We start from the raw sequence: 16,908 nt of genomic DNA, 5'->3' as shown, positions 1-16,908 counted from the left end.
ATTACTGCTCAGATAACAGAAGAATGAACAACATACAGAGATAAGACTCAGCTGCATTTCTGCAAACAATAGTCATAAACATTTGTGTGATCACTCATTGCACTACATTTAATACATGTACAAGAAACTCAGAAGTGTATAAGTGTCATATGTCTTGTTAATAATGTGGATGATATTGCACTTGCCTGTATGCACAATGATATTCATTCTTTGCTGCAAAGCTGTTTCTGTGGCAAAGAGGGATAATACACCTGTACTGTGCTTTGAAGGTTCATTGATGTTATACTTCAAATCCAGATATCTGTAAAAAATGTTTCATGTGTGTGAACATATATTTTGTAGTGTTTATCTTGTAGGTTTCTTTTCTTTTTGAATGCCAGCATTTGCACAGTGCTGGACTTAGCTCAAACATGGGAAACTGATAAACACAATAAATGTCATGTAATGTACTTCTTTGATAACCAATACAACTACACCTGTGAATCACTTGTGTGGGTAGCACATCTGCTAAACATGTTGATCCACACAGCATGTACTATCTGTATATCAGGGTTCAAGTCCTACATTTGTCTTTTAAAGGACAAAATCTAATAAACATTTCTCACAAGGCTAAAACAAGCTTATCTTTGCTTCTTTTGTTTGTATGATACTTACTATCATGCAAGTTTGGAGTAGTAGCCCACACACAAAGCAGACAGGAAGCAGACATTCTCAGTTTCAAAAAGGATACATTCTTGAATTTGTTTTCCATTGCATAACACCACTAATCAATGTTACTTGATGGTTAGCAACCTTTCCCAGCATCTGCAGGTCCAGAACACCTAACAGAGAAAGCATGCAGTCAACAATTTCAAAATGGATACCCTCTATCAAGTATGTTGGGCATTGAGCAGACACAATAAGCAGTGTTGCGTGGTGGTTAACACACAGAAGTTAATAATGAATAGGAAAATATCCAGCTGTTACTTAAGTATTCCTGTGGCAACAGGTGTAAGTGTAAGGCTACAATACAGATAGTTCTGGGTTCTACTACAGAAAATTCCAAATATTTTTATGGTTGTTCCATTTCACTTTAGATTAAATGTCACATAAAAAGATAAACATAATTATAAATAACAATAGCAAGAAGTATGTATAGCAGCAGACTTCATATGAATTATGTGTAGGAGTGAGGGTATATGGACTACAATGGTTTTGTAATTTATAATTGTGCTTTCTGGTCTTGGATGGCATTCAGACTTCAGTAAGTGTCATACACATGAATGTATAAACCAGGACCTTATCAGGGCATACACATATATGGTTAACCCCTCAGTCTATCATGTGTATTTACATATAATTCATGAGTATGTCTGAGAAGCACTTCTTCTGTGTCAAGGATGTAAAAATCACCCCTGGAAGAAAATGTTTTGTCCCTTATACATAGGTTTGAATGCATTGTAAAATCATTTTTTTCAGTGTATAAAGCCAAACCAAAAATGTGTCAGGTTATAAAATGTATACCTCAGTACATCTGCAAAGTTCAATCACCTAACATTTGCAGCAGCAAACAACCCTCAAACTAATGCTGCATGTTAGATTAACCTTCCAGTTTCTAAAACTGATTTCCTTTCTGTTTGGCACTGTTGTTCTCCACGTAACATCATGCAAAAGTGGTTGACAACGTTGTTTGGGTTGATGCACTACCAATAAATACAATAACAGGCATTGGTAAGAAATCATTATTAGCTATTGCTGTTCTATCTGGTTGGACATATCTAGTGGTAAAGGGAAACTGCCCAATTTATTGTGCCGAGGTGAGGTGTTGAGGAGTCCAAAATCTTTACTGGACTCTTTGTAATGCACCACAGCCAAAGGGTTTTGCAGGGGGACTACAAATCTGAGGCTTGGCATAGTCTGGCCAAGGCTGTCTCCATTGTAACTGGCATTCCATGCACTGGAGAACAGTGTAGTCATCACTTTAATGACCTGAAAATGCACAAGATCAATATACTCAACCAGTGGTTGGATGAGTTCAGGACTTGTAACATCCCACAGTTGTGTAAGTATACTAATAAAAAGAATTTATAGTAGATAGAAAGCTACTTATAGGCAAGACTGGTATGTATAATGCTCTTTTGTTCACTTTTCTTCATGTCACAGCTAATGCAGAGATTACTGCAAATAGAGAGGCCCATGCTGAGCATCTAGAGAGACTGAGGGAAGCAAGGGGTACGTATGCAGCACAAGAGAAGTATTATTGTAGCTTTTAAATTAAAAATGTATTTTTCTTTTATTATACAGTTGTAGAAAAGTAAGCATGCACATCCTAACTGTAAAAGCAAGCATGCATACTTCAGTCAGAAGCACAAACCAGCTGTAGGAATCAAGGGTAAGACTGTAGTCAGACATTGTGGGTTCAACTACCACAAGTAACAAGTATAAAATAGTACACTTCTTTGAAAAAAATTGCATAAATTAATTTCTATACAAGTGGCATAAATGCCCTGCTGTTAATTTACTCTGTATAACTGGACCAAGCATATGTGCAATATCTGTACATTGCAAGGATTACTTTGAGCAATCCTTAATTACAGTTATTAGTTGTTAAGAAGTATACTTAAATGTAAAAGTTCAGGTAAAATACTTTTATTATTGTGATAATGAATTGTATGTCACATATGATGGTACTAATTTTATCTCTTTTTTCTGTCACCCCAATCCTTATTACTTTTTTCTATGTGTCTTCAAAATGTTTTCATGTCATCCATCTGTGACAAATCGCAAAATGCAGCACAGGGAGGTTGGCCAACCCCGGTGGCTCAGCCTGACCTTGCTCAACTGGCTCCAATATTGATGCTCAGCACATCTGGAACCCAATCTGACAGTACTGCCTCTGCTCCCCCTGCACTACCTGTGCTTTCAGTTAGCACTATCTTGGCAGCTGGTGTAATGGTGCTCTGTGGTACCACTGGCAGAGGTAGGGATTTTATTACCCACTAGGAGATGCCAGGGTTGGAGTGTAGTGTCTTGCACAGCACCTTTAGTACATGCCTACACTGGATGGAGAAGCTGCTCTCCCTTATGGTCCATAGGAGAAGATGTCAAGTACACCAACAGCCAGTGGAATAAAGGGATGGTTATGACAGTCCTTCAGGAGTGGACTAGATTTTCACTGTCCCAGTGTTTGATGGTCATGGCCATCTGTTGCCCCCTCTCTAACCCAAATCTTTGTGTTCCCCAACCTTCTGTGTCCCTCACCATCCCTGTGTGATGTCTTGTTTGTCATGTTTGCATCTGCTTCCTCACCTACCCTACTTACTTGACCCAGAAATACCCACGTCCCTTGCCTAACATTCCTATCTTAATTAAATAAAAAGAAAATGGGCTCTTGTCCCACAAAAAAATAATTTATTGTCCCATATATAGCACTCCACTTCACACACATGTCTTCTTGACGCATTTGATTTGGTCCAATTGGCTGTACAACATGATTGCACTGTTGTCACTCATATTTGGTAAGGTGACAGTCCAAATCCAGCTAATATTCTGTATATATTTTCATTTTATACTGTTGAAGAAGTGGATAGCTATGGTTCTTTCCTACTGCTCTCCTGCACATTCTTATATCACTTTACCTTTGTTCTTCCACTTGCTTGCCCACCATTTCACAACTTTCCTATCTACCCTATTTAATACCTGTAATCTGGTCAGAAACTAGAATCACACACAGCACATATCAGTAAAAAAAGTTATGGGAACCTTCACTTTTTGGCTTCTGTGTTTGCACAGAGTTTGGTGTCATGCACCAAAGCCAAGCAATGATGAATGGCTCTTCAATTGTGCAGTTACCTCCACACAATGCCATTTAAACCCACTGCACTACAGTAACACACAGTAAATGTGTAATAAAGAATTATGTTATTGCACTATAAATACACATTTAAAAGTATTAGATACACCTGAATTCAAACCCTATATCATCCGGGCTCCAAAAAAATGTGTCAACATATTTATACCTGCTGCCACAAAGTCAGCAAAGAAGTAGGTGTGTTTCATAAACTCAGGACTCTGAGCTCTTATAATTTTATCAATGAGACTTGCATTTGCTCACAGCTTAACTATGTGCAAACAATGAAAGCAGTATGAATGTGTATCTTGCATGCACAAACACTTTGCCATTGATCACACAAACCAGCTGCTCAGTGGAGTACTATTGAAAGTTTACATTAGCATGTATTACTTATGTTTATTGTTTATGTAATCTTCTTGCCATGAAAGTACACATAAAAACCCAAACAAAGGGAAGGTACTTTTTAAGAAAAGAACACATATTTACACTGCAGACATCTTTTACCTCCCCCCGTGCACTGCAAACTTGGTCACTCAGTACTTGTTCACAAATATATCAACTACACTTCAGAAATAAATAACAAATGCATGCTTATGTACTATATACATTTTTATAATGACAATACACATTCAGATTTTCCAATAGCTGTAGTAGTGTTGACAGTTGTTTGCATATAATTTGCAAAGCTGCCCTTTAAAGTATACCTGCACATTGGAAACACAACAGCAAACACAACACACTGTAAGCTCATTAATCTGGTAACATGCAAAACTTTAATATCTTGACAGTTGTACATGGCTAGCTATCCATTTCAGACAAGACTCCCAACATCTTCTTTCACATATCCAGTGCTGATGCCATCCACTATAAATTGTCCAGCAGCCTTGTAAAAGTCAGACTTGTGTCATGGTGATTGCATACAATACAGAATTCTCTACTACATGTACTTAGATAGGTAGGGGCTCTGTTCTCACTGCAGTCAACTGCTGTGTGTGCATGTGTGTGTGTGTGTGTGTGTGTGTGTGTGTGTGTGTGTGTGTGTGTGTGTGTGTGTGTGTGTGTGTGTCTGTCTGTCTAGTCAAAAGAGCTTAATTGAATATCCTGCAGTCACCACTACAATCCCATGGAGTACCAATATTTTGACACATGACATGCTTACACATTCATTTCATGCAAGCCTCCCAACATCTTCTCTCAGACATCCAGTACTGATGTCATCCACTATAAATTGCCCTGCATATTTGTAAAAGTCAGACTTGTGCCATGGAGCTTGGGTTAATTACCGAGTTCTTAAGCCCATATACTTAGGTAGGAGTTCTGATCCCACTGCAATCAACCAGTGTGTGTGTGTGTCTGTCTAGTTAGAACAGCATAACTGTGTATCCTACAGTCATCACTACAATCCCATGGAGTACCTATATTTTGGCAGTTGGACATGCCTACATATCCATTTCATGGAGGGCCCCAAAATCTTTTGTCAAACATCCAAAGATGATGTCATCAGCTATAAATTGTCCTGCAGCCTTGTAAAAGTCAGACGTGTGCTGTGGTGCTTGCATTAAATACAGAGGTTTCTCGTTGGTGCACTTAGGTAGGGGCTCTGTTCTCAATGCAGTCAACTGGTGTGTGTGTGTGTGTGTGTGTGTGTGTGTGTGTGTGTGTGTGTGTGTGTGTGTGTGTGTGTGTGTGTGTGTGTGTGTGTGTGTGTGTGTGTGTGTGTGTGTGTGTGTGTGTGTGTGTGTGTGTGTGTGTGTGTGTGTGTGTGTGTTTTTGCTTGACATTAGACAGAATATCTTACACCAGCATGTTGGACACTATTACCATCTTCACCTCACTAGACACTGCTTATGTCATCACTTATAAAGTGTTGTCTGACACTCTACAAGTCAGATGCATACTGGGACACTTGAATTAAATACAGAGGTCTCTAGTTGGTGTACTTAGATAGGTAAGGGTTCTGTTCTTACTCTAGTCAGCTGGTGTGTGTGTGTGTGTGTGTGTGTGTGTGTGTGTGTGTGTGTGTGTGTGTGTGTGTGTGTGTGTGTGTGTGTGTGTGTGTGTGTGTTTGTGCACTTGCTTGACATTAGAGAGAACAGTTTACACCAGTTTGTTGGACACTGCTATTACCATCTTTTTCTCACCAGACTCTGCTGATGTCATCAGCTATATCTGTCTTTCAAGCATGTTCTGTTAATGTCACAGGCTATGTTAAGATCCTTAGAGCCAGTGACTCTTGTGCCATTAAATTTGCAGATGTGCAACATTACCATCAGGGCAGGGTCAGAGACACCTGTAGGCCAGACAGAAGTCACCTCATCCTATATGTTACACATTAAAATGACAGGGCTTTCAGTTTATCCATGTACATCATGACATGGTTTGTAAGCCCTGTATTATTTGTTGAGAACCTCCTGAGATCTCTCCACCTACTGTAGGTGTCTGTTGACATACATGCTAAAATAACCATTGTACACTATTAGTGTTCTGATGAGGGTCGAGTACAGTGGTGTTATAACATCCTCAGACCTAGATAAGATTGCCTAACATATGAGGTGCATGACTCAGAAGGTTTTCCTTACAACTGTGGAAACTCTGTGTTCGAAGTTCAGACTGCTATCCACTTGTTTTCCCAACTTTTGCACTACTGGGTTTGAGCTGGGAAGGTGATGTGAATGCTATAATTAACAGGGAATTCCACTTTGCAAAAGGCAAACATAATGACACTATTTTGTGTTTATTTTCAAACCATGTAGCTTTGGCACCAGTCGTTTCTATGTGTTATCTCATCCTGCAATATGTTTATATCATTTATGGATTCATTGATTGCACCCAATTTACAATCCTCAGCAAACTTGGTAAGCCAAAAGCTGAATATTTTAACCTGGACTGTCGAGAAAAAGATTCCAAACAGGAAAGGGCCCAGCACAGATACTTGTGACACTCCACGTCCTCCCTGAGCAGCTTCATGTTTAGACTCCTATCATTAAGTGGCAGAACTTTAAGTTTGCCTCCAGTGGATGTTGTTATGTCAGAATGTTTGTTGCTTTCACATTGACTAACAAAGACACTATGAGAGAGGCAAGGGCCTTTGCCAATATCTGACACTCTAGAGGACACAGGTTCAGATCATCTCTTGCAAAGCAGTGTGGCTTGTCAGTCATGTAAGCCCAGGCTGGAAGATACTGGATCCCCCATGGACTGATACCAGAAGCTAAACCAATTGTTGAAGTCCATCAGTTTTGTTTATATTGTGTTGGGTGATGGTAGAATTCTGCTTAAAGCTATGGTCATGCCTGCCTAGGACACATAATCTGACAGTTCAGTCATGTGACTCTTCATATAATTCAGAGAAGTATGTTATTAAAAGAGATGCACAACCCAATGATAATGTTGACATCACACCCCTATGAGCAGGCCAAGTGGTCGTTCTCTGAAGTAAAACACAACAGGATTTAAAATGTTAGCAATGTTAGATGTCATTAGAAAGCAATAAGAATATCAAAACTGGTGAATAGTATCATTAGCAGTGTGAAAAAATACAAGAGTCACACGCAAATGCAAGATTTGCATGTGTGCTGATTCCTAATATCTTAGTAAAGTAAATAAAAGAAGGAAGTGATTTCAAGAATGTAAAATAATGTTTTTGGCAGTACTACAAGCAAAGCATTGGTTCTGGCAGATAAAGCAAGAGAGACAGTGCTTTGAAATGAGGCATGTTAATATGTCATTATAAGTTGCATATTCATTAGATTTGGTCTGATATTAAATCAGAACCACTTATACACTAAAGAACTGATGTACAGGTAAGGGAAGACTTTTAAGGTACTGTAAACTTACTTGCTGATGAACTACTAGCATGAGGTTCATATATAAGGCAAATCTAAAACCGGCTGATACTGCTTGCAAATACACTTTACCATTGTGATCAGGCATATAAGACCAAATATAAAATGAGAGTGAAGTTACAAATACATGGCTCATTTTTATTTAAGAAGGGCTAAAATCCAAAGCAGAAAAAAAGTCAGAGCAGCTGCTCAAATGCCAAGAACAAATAGCAAGTGAGAATCATGCAGGTTTCCAGGAAATATTCTAAAGGTTTGCACCTTATATGTTTGAGATAACTCTGTCCCTAAGAAAGCCAGGAGAAGAAGATATAGGCTAGGAATGGGTCTTTGAAGAAGAAGAAAGGTTTTAAATGCCCCTGAAAGTAGTTACACATGTCCTAGCATTAAAATGTTATAACACAAATAAGCTAGATGACTTGCAAATGTTGTCAGTAAGACTATTACATGGGGCTGAAATGCAAACAAATATATCAAATGCCTATATACTAATTGCATTTACAGCTGCATGAAAGAGACATGCCAAGTAGAAAAGTGATTGTTTGAAATGGTGTATAAATGAAAGAAATTCTATTAATTTGTGAATGGTAAAGAATGTAAGCAAAAACAGACCACAAACCTTTGTAAAGCATATTTAGAAAGTCGGTATACAAGGTATATTTGAGAATACAGATGCTGGGACTTCATGTGTAAAAGTATAAAAGTGAAATGCAGACCAGGAAAAGAATTGCACATATCCTATATGTTGTGTAGAACTTATATTCAAGATCAATGATCCTGTGATCAACTGAAAAGACAAATGCTACAGGGAATACTTGAATCACATAGAGGAAATAGAAAGTCACAGAGGAGGATTAGGACATACAATGTGTTGTCCAACATTGTCAAATTATATAGAAGAAACAGTAAAAAGTTAGTGTTGTCCAGCAATGTCAACTTATACAGAACAAGCACTGAAAAGCTGTGCCATCTGCAAGGCATAGATAATGACAATCTTTCCACTGTAGACCAGCAGGAGTCATTAATTACTCTAATTTATGTTGACAAATACATTCCTACCATCCCAGAAAAACTCCAAAAGAATTTTACTATTAGGCAGGACTGGTTAAAAGAATCTGATCTTGCTCTATATTTCTTAATGACTTAATGGTCAGTACTGTGAAATTGTTAGGTGCCACAAAATAAGATAACTAAGGTTCAGTCATCACAAAATAAGATAATGTTACAAACAAGTCAAAAACATGGACTACTTTTCTGAGCTTAGCTATTTTTGACATGATCGGGCTTGTTATTACTACACAATCCCACCTGCTCCCAGCTCTGCCAAGATGTTACAGATGAGCAGCTACATTTCATATTCATCTCAAAATGTTTCACAATACACTTTTCTGCTATCTATTATTGTATCAGCTTCATGGACAGTGGAAGACTAATACATTTCTGTATCAAAGCAAAAACATTTGGTGCTCTTGTTTTTAGACTGAAACTCATTGGAACCATGGGTCAGCATCTGTCTCTATAATAGCTGTCATTGTCCGCTACATCTCATGCTCTTTTTAACTTACATTTTATGTGCATAGTACAGATTTTGTTTCAAATTGGATATTTCATTGTCTATTTTTATAATATATAGATGCTTTTCAAAGCATTGCTGCCTTTTATTTTGCATTCTGCATTACTGGTAGAAATTTAACTGACAATGTACATTCTCATCACTAAGTAAACAAATTCTTTATGATTTTTGTGACATTGGTCTGGGTTGTGGCTGAAAAGACTCTTGTATTACTCCATTGACAAAGAAACACATAAAATAAAAGCCTGTTATATGCGTTAAATACTTTAGCAACCTTCAGTCAACCCAGTCCAGAAAACCAGATCAGATATATAACATGACAGAAACATTCATATCTAGCTAACAAATAAAAGCTCACCCCTATAGCTCCTTATATAGTGCTAACTACTTATAATTAAGCCATTATTAGGCAATAATACAATCAAAGGGTGCCTTTTCAGTTTTATAATTTCCCAATATATATCTGGTGATTAAACTCTTTGTAAAATAGTACAATCCAACCCAGTCTATGATCAGAGTCTCTGTATCTTATAACTCAAAAATTATGGAATCAATCTGGATGCTCAGCTTTTACAATAGTAGTATATTTGTCTATTGCAAGAAATCATGTTAAAGATAAATTTTGGAGGCATATTCAAAAACGAACAAATGTCTGGTAGTGTGGGAGAGCCATAATTGGATAATGACAGAGATATGTAGTGATCTTACACAAAAATGTTTAAGACTGCAGGAAGATGGAGGTGACGATGACTAAGGAAGGTCAGGAGATAACCTGATAAGGAAATAATGGAGGAAAGAGGCGGAAGATAAGCAGCATATACACTCCTAGCAAAGAAAAAGAGGGACTGTTTGATATATTTTTACAGACTGTGATACAGTGGAGTGGGAATCTGAGGTAAAAATAATGGGGAAGGCTAGAACATAACAGAAGAACAAGAAAAGGGTGCCAAAGACTACAACAAGAAATGGCTGAAGGACCTTTCAAAAAAATTGGAGAACGAAGCTTAACAGATATTGGCATGGAGATAAAAAGGAGGAAACAATTCTCCTTTACCAGGAGAGAACAAGCAAAGGGAAGTGACTAAAGTGTTTTTTCATGGAGGAAAGAATTGGTGCCAGGTTGCAGATGGTGTAAGTAGGAGAAATGGTAATATCTTACAAATAAGTTGCTATAATGGCAATGTGCAAAATGTAAAACAGCAACTATTAGCAGAATGTAGATGGGCTACCACAAAGTGGAGAGTAGAAAAAGACAAGGAAAAGTAGGCAAAGAAGTGGCTAAAATGATTAAGGAAAGCCAGCCTGGGAAAGATAAACAGTGTAATGGAGTTTGAAATGGAGTGGAAACAGCTACCACAGAACAGATTATGATGGAGGCAGGGAGGTACAGAAGGATCCTAGAAGGTTAAATCATAAAGGTAGTTTATGAACTTCATCAAATGCAAAGGGTAAATTGACAAAACTGGAAATAGAAAGAAACTGGAACAGGGAGAGGCAGATTGAAGGAGAACACAGAAAGAACAGAAGTAACAAATATTAGGAAAGATTAGGCAAGAAGGGGTGGTTGGTCCAGACAAAGAGAGAAGGGAAAGCACTTACTTGGAAACTGAAAGAAAGAAAGGGAACAACAGACCTAAAGAAGTTAGGAAGAAGGGTCAGGTAGGTGGTAGAAGAGGGTAGGAAATTTCACGGATTTTGTGATCTTACACTGCTGAGTATGAAGAAGGGAGAAGGAGAGATGACAGAAGAAAGATGTTGTCATGGAAGAGAACAGAAGATAGCAAGACACTCCCATAACAAAGAAAGAAGTAAGCAAAGCCGATAACAGACTAAGAGGTAGAAAGGTAGCAAGGGTTAATGGGTACCCAGTAGAATTCTACAATTTTACAAGATGATGGAAGAAGAGATAAAAAGGGAGTGAAAAAGAATATCAACATGACAGGAGAAGTAAGAGTTTCAACCAGATCAATAGGAGAAACAAAGATAGCTTTAATAGCAAAGTAGATGTGTTTCAACGAGAGGGTCATCTGTCCAATAGCCATAATTAATGAAGCTGAAGATGACTGGCAAAATATCATCAGGTAGGCTAAATAAGTCATTACCAAAATTCATATAAGAAAGGAAGGCTAGATTCATCAAACAGGATGTCTGTGTAGATATCTAATAATGGATAATAAACTTCACTTTCAAAGAATAAGAATTCATGATGGACATTTCACAGAAGACGGGGATAGAGGTACAGAAACAGAGTCAAGGGTGTGTATCCCAAGCCATAAGAAAGAAATATAATGAATAGACAGGCCATACAGAAAGTTAAGTTTTAAGGAAGTACAAACCATGGATACATACAGTTTCCAGGTCTACTTATAGTACCCCTAGAAGTGATTGCAGTGGAGCTCAGGAGTGCATTAAAATGTGATAGAGGTGCATATCTTGCTATTGGATACCTGCGTATTTTGACCTAAAAGATTAAAAGACTGCAGGGAATATAGTGCTGCAGACGTTTATGTCCTAACTCCTAATGCCTTCTCTGCTTCTATAACATACCCTTAAGCTACTGTTCGGTCTGTAATGCCTCTGTTATTCTTAAGTCTCTCACTATCTTTCTGCATCAATAACCCTTCAACTATTATTTTCCTGACTTAAAACCAACACTTTATATTTCATGTACTGTAACAGCTGATGTCATACACTGTACTACCTACACACCATTTTTATATACTTTATCCACTCATAGGCTATGTAAATGGTGTTAGAATGACTAAAATTGTCTATAATTATATAGACAGGGAAGTAAATACTGTGGGAAGAAATAGCCAGGGAATTGTTATGGCTAGGTTTGTATAGGCTCTAGGGCCGATAGCCTAGTACCAACCTATGAACCTATGAATTGTCCAGATGTGTAGTATATCTTGTAACCCAGTTTATGTTTAGTCAACTTATTTTTGTACAGTGCACCTCATGCAGTTGTATTGTTTGTGGACTATAGTGTATTTGTATTGTACTGTATGTGGATCTTTTCTCCCTGGGCCTCTGCTGAAAATGAGTTCTGTAGACGCAGTCGGACCACCCCAGTAAACAAATGTCAAATAAATAAATACATACATACATAAATAATGGCTTTATGAGAGAGGCAAATCTAGAGCTCAGCTACTTCAAGAAGGCAGTCCAGGTTGAAAGAAAGGAACAAAAAATAGTTTATGGCCACATACAAACCAAGGACCAAATATTTCAGATTAGAGTCATGGAAAATGGCAGGCTAGATGAGGGTGGCACAATGGTACAGAAGCACAGCAGATAGCATTATTGCATTGCAGCAAGAAGTTCCCTGGTTCAATTCTCACCAGGGATGCTTTCTTTGTGGAGTCTGCATGTCCTTCCTGTGTTCGTGTGGGTTTCCTCCGGTTTCTTCCCATATTCCAAAGACATGTGGTATGTGTATTGGACAGTCTTAACTGGTGAGGTGTGGAAGTAATACAGTGGCAGGGCTAGCCAACTGGTGGTGTAAACCTTGGCTTTAAATGATTGGCAATGGTGTGACCCCATGTGCAAAAATGGGAAAAAGGGGTTATGGATGGATGAAGGAGATCTTTTACAAGAAGCTGCAGGGGAAGTGATATTTTCACTAAGGGAATGGCGGTAAAAAGCCTTCACCATAGCAGACAGGATAAATATCATTAAGATGATGATTGACACAAAGGTGTAATGCCTAGTTCAACACACACCAGTGTAGGGCAAGATAATGATCATCCATAAGGTGTGACACTCAGTACAGCTAGAAAGAAGAGCAGACATCAGGAGGATATATGCAATCAATATCAAGTGGTAGTTGACTGTTTTTTATTTGTGTTTGTTTACTGGGGTACTACAGTGATCAAACTTGACTATTTCAGACACAGCCCAGGTGAGTACATTACAGTGAACAGGAATGAGAACAACACAGAATAAGATAAGCATTATGAAAGTAAGGTATAACACCACCCCATAATACAGGGTAAGGTGATGGCTCAGCTCTAAGTACAATACAACTAAGTGTAATAGATTCATGTGAGTCAGTAAGAGCCTACACATGCTCAAAAAAAGTCGGTGAATGAGAACTTGTGAGCAAGATTGAAGCCCCAGACTTTGAGAGGTACGGTAAAGCCTAAAACATAACTCAATACTAAGTGAAAAGTAGGAGGATCCAGAAAGGGAATGATCAGCACAGGAGTGATTAGGACAAAGCGGAGTATACGAATACACAATAAAGGAGATGAAATGAATATACAAAGCACTACACAGGATGGCATAAAGGGTTGGATGAATGGCAAGTTTTGGTGGAAAGGGAGAATTTGAAAGCAAATGGGGAGAAGGGAAATAGTACAAGTACAGAAAAAATAAAAGCAATTACCAGGAAAGGTAAACATTTGAAGCATTTCTGAGAGCAGGAAGCTAAGTGTGATTGTAAATAGCAAGTGTGGAAGGGAAGCTTGTGGAAATCAAGCAAAATATAACTTAAAAATGAGACAATACCTTGCGAAAAGAGAACGAGAGCTGCTGAAAAGCAAGAACTTGAAAGTAAAATTTAGTGGAAAAATAATTTGTAAGAAACTGGGGAAGGAAGAAGAAGAAATAGAGGAAACTACAGATAGAGAAAGAAAGGTATAAATGAGGGAAAGAAGAATGAGAGGACATGTAAAGAATGCTAGAGGAACCTAAACTACAACTTATGACCTGGAATGTGCAGCTCAGACTACACTACGCTACTGATTCTGTGTGCCCCATAGACTGAAATGAGAAGGGAAAAAAGAGACAATTTTTAAAGATAGAGCTGAGGAAATAGTGAGCTATGGGAATATGAACAGGCCCACAACATCTGAGATAATGTGATCAGAGACTGAGGTAAGGCATGGAGCAGGAAATGTGGGAACAAATGTGATCTCTGTATCCTAGGACTAGACACTAGAAACACATTGAAAGACTGATAAGGAAAGAAAAGAAACTAATAAGAGTCTATGTACATGTGATAAGCTTTTCAACTGCTACAAAGAAAGGCCAGAAAGAAGCCAGGAGAGATTATAAAATGAGATTAAGAAGGCAAAAGGAAAGATGGGGAGACATCAGGGTGTTATAGGATCACATATCAAGATGGTTTTGGTTGGTTATTTGTGTTTGTTTACCAGGATACCAAACTGATTAAAACTGACCATGTTTAGACAAAGCATAGGTGAGTGCATCATAGTGAATAGAACAAGAGAGAATAAGACAATGAGAAAAAAGATCTCACAGAAAAATCAATCAGTAAAAAACAAAATAAAACTCTAGCAAGGCTAGACTTTCTACTGTGTGATTCCTTAAACTTCTTGTATTAAAGGCAATATGACATATATGCAAATGACCCTTTAAGGACATCATGTGATTCAGCTATATGGCAATTCTGAATGGCCATGACATTTTTTTTTTCTTTTTAAATCTATTTATGGATAAATTCAGGCCAGTAAAGCCAACCCCCACTAGCTGTAGTCATGCATCTTTCAGCCTTCTTATAGCATCATCAGTATAGTATAAATGGAATGCTTGGCTAGCTGTTAGAAACACAGGGTTGTTGTACCCAACTGATATCCATAGCCATTAGGGTGTGTGCAAAATATCCCAACCAACAAACAAAACAATGAGGAAAAAGTCACATGGAAAAAACAATCAGTAAAAACCAAAAGAAAACTCTATCAAGGTTAGACTTTCCACTGTGTGATTCCTTATACCTCTTGTATTAGAGGCAACATGGGATATATGCAAATGACCCTTTAAGGACATCAGGTGTTTCAGCTATATGGCAATTCTGAATGTCCATGACTTTTTTCTTTTTAAGTCTATTTATGGTATGTATAACCCAACACTGATAGGTGGCACACACTTGAAATTATATAAAAGGCTTTGAGTATGATTTTAGTATACAATGAACATAACAATGAGTCATCTTTCAGATCTAAATATGAATGTACTACATTATGTTGCATTCCACTCTTTCAATGTTTCCTTGCTTGGATACTCTCTGACATTGACTACTATTCAGATCTTCTATTATTTGTAGTCTTTCTGAGCTGAATGTGAAATCGATCCTCATGGATTAGAGCTTGAACCTGTTATACAAATTTTAAACACATAAACAGCTAGCTAGCTAGCTAGATAGTTAGTCATTTAGATAGATAGATATATTAGATAGATAGATAGATAGATAGATAGATAGATAGATAGATAGATAGATAGATAGATAGATAGATCAAAATGCATTAGCAGGCTTGCGAAAACAATACTGTGAATAAGGCCTCCCTTCATACCTTTTGTAAAAATAGAATATTTTGTTTTCTTTAAAACAGTGAGTGTGAAAGAAATCATGTTTTATGCTATTAATCTGGAAAGGAATTTTATGTTAAAAGTTAAGAGTCCTGAATAAATGGAATAGATGTGTATTACTTAGTTTGTGACTTAGACCACCAGAGAAATTTAAGTAGTACACATTTATTTAAATGCACATTTTCAGGGTTTTAATCAATAAATCCATTCAAATAAACTTGACATTTTGTCCCCGTTTTAGATCACAGGCATAGAAAAGTCTAGCCTATGACATTTACTTCATTACAATCAGAATTAAGTTTGTAGATTCTATTAAAACATTATGGAAAGTATTCAGAAGCCATTACCACTGTGCAAAGCACTACTTAATTGGATAAGGCTTTTTAAACTTTCTTTGTTTAACAGCATGGAACTAATATGGCTAGACATGCATCTAAACTAAATGTTTTTGCACTTAAATGCACATCTAGCCACATTCTCTGAAACTAGGGAAGTGTAAAAAAAAACACCTGATCACATTACCCCCCTCCCCCCTCTCATTTTGGTAATGATTGCAGTTAAAATTATGGTAAGGGTATTCGGTACCAAAAAGTCATGGTTACAGGTATAATGTTTGACTAGCTGTGGGGCCTAAATCTGATCCTGCTAAAAATTAAAAGTATGGTTTAGTGGGTCCAGGCTGTGACGCTGTTTGAAATGTTTAATCCCTATGTAGACTTAGTTCACATACCTAATGTCACTGCTGGGATGTTACTGCTGTCACTCTGAGAGCTGAAATTAAAATTCATCAATGGGAAACTAGGAAACAAAATGTTTTCTGAGGGATGTACCATGCAACAGTCGGGAGTCTTATGTATTTGTCATGAGTTCACAGCTTGTGTGGCCAGATTACAGCCCCATTACCTTGTGTAAAATGTGAACCTATGGTGCTTCTCTACCAAAGAATGACATCTGGGCTTTTGGTTTCTTTATACTTATATTTATTTATTTTTTTGTTATTGCTCTTACACAGATATATGCCTGCATTGGGCAATGAAATATTGTCTTACTTTGAAACATTATGTGCCACTACCTCTGCACATACCTTATTTGTTACATGGTGTATAGATAGGCACATGCTAGCAATGCCTTTACATTTGCTTCCATGCTGTTAGCTGCTACAAAGTTGTTCATAGGTTCATAGGTTCATACTAGGCTATCTGCCCTAGGGCATTTATAAGCCTAGCCAGAGTATGTTTGGCTTTCGCCACCCATTTTAAATTAATTTTGCTATGCCCTTTTTCGAGGTTAGTATACTGTGCCTCTGTCTAACAGTGACACAGAAGTGA

At 37.6% G+C, this 16,908-nt stretch overlaps 1 pseudogene; it reads left to right on the top strand.

Annotated features, from left to right (window-relative positions):
- The first annotated feature begins 13,747 nt into the window (after nt 1-13,747).
- The window catches only part of LOC122814490, a 33,624-nt pseudogene continuing 30,463 nt past the window's right edge, over nt 13,748-16,908 (top strand).

This window comes from Protopterus annectens, chromosome 10.part0 (assembly GCF_019279795.1).
Source record: "Protopterus annectens isolate FY-2018-M chromosome 10.part0, PAN1.0, whole genome shotgun sequence".
Classification (NCBI taxonomy): domain Eukaryota; kingdom Metazoa; phylum Chordata; order Ceratodontiformes; family Protopteridae; genus Protopterus; species Protopterus annectens.
Note: the sequence above shows the minus strand (reverse complement) of the source record. Positions and strands in the feature narration are given on the sequence as shown.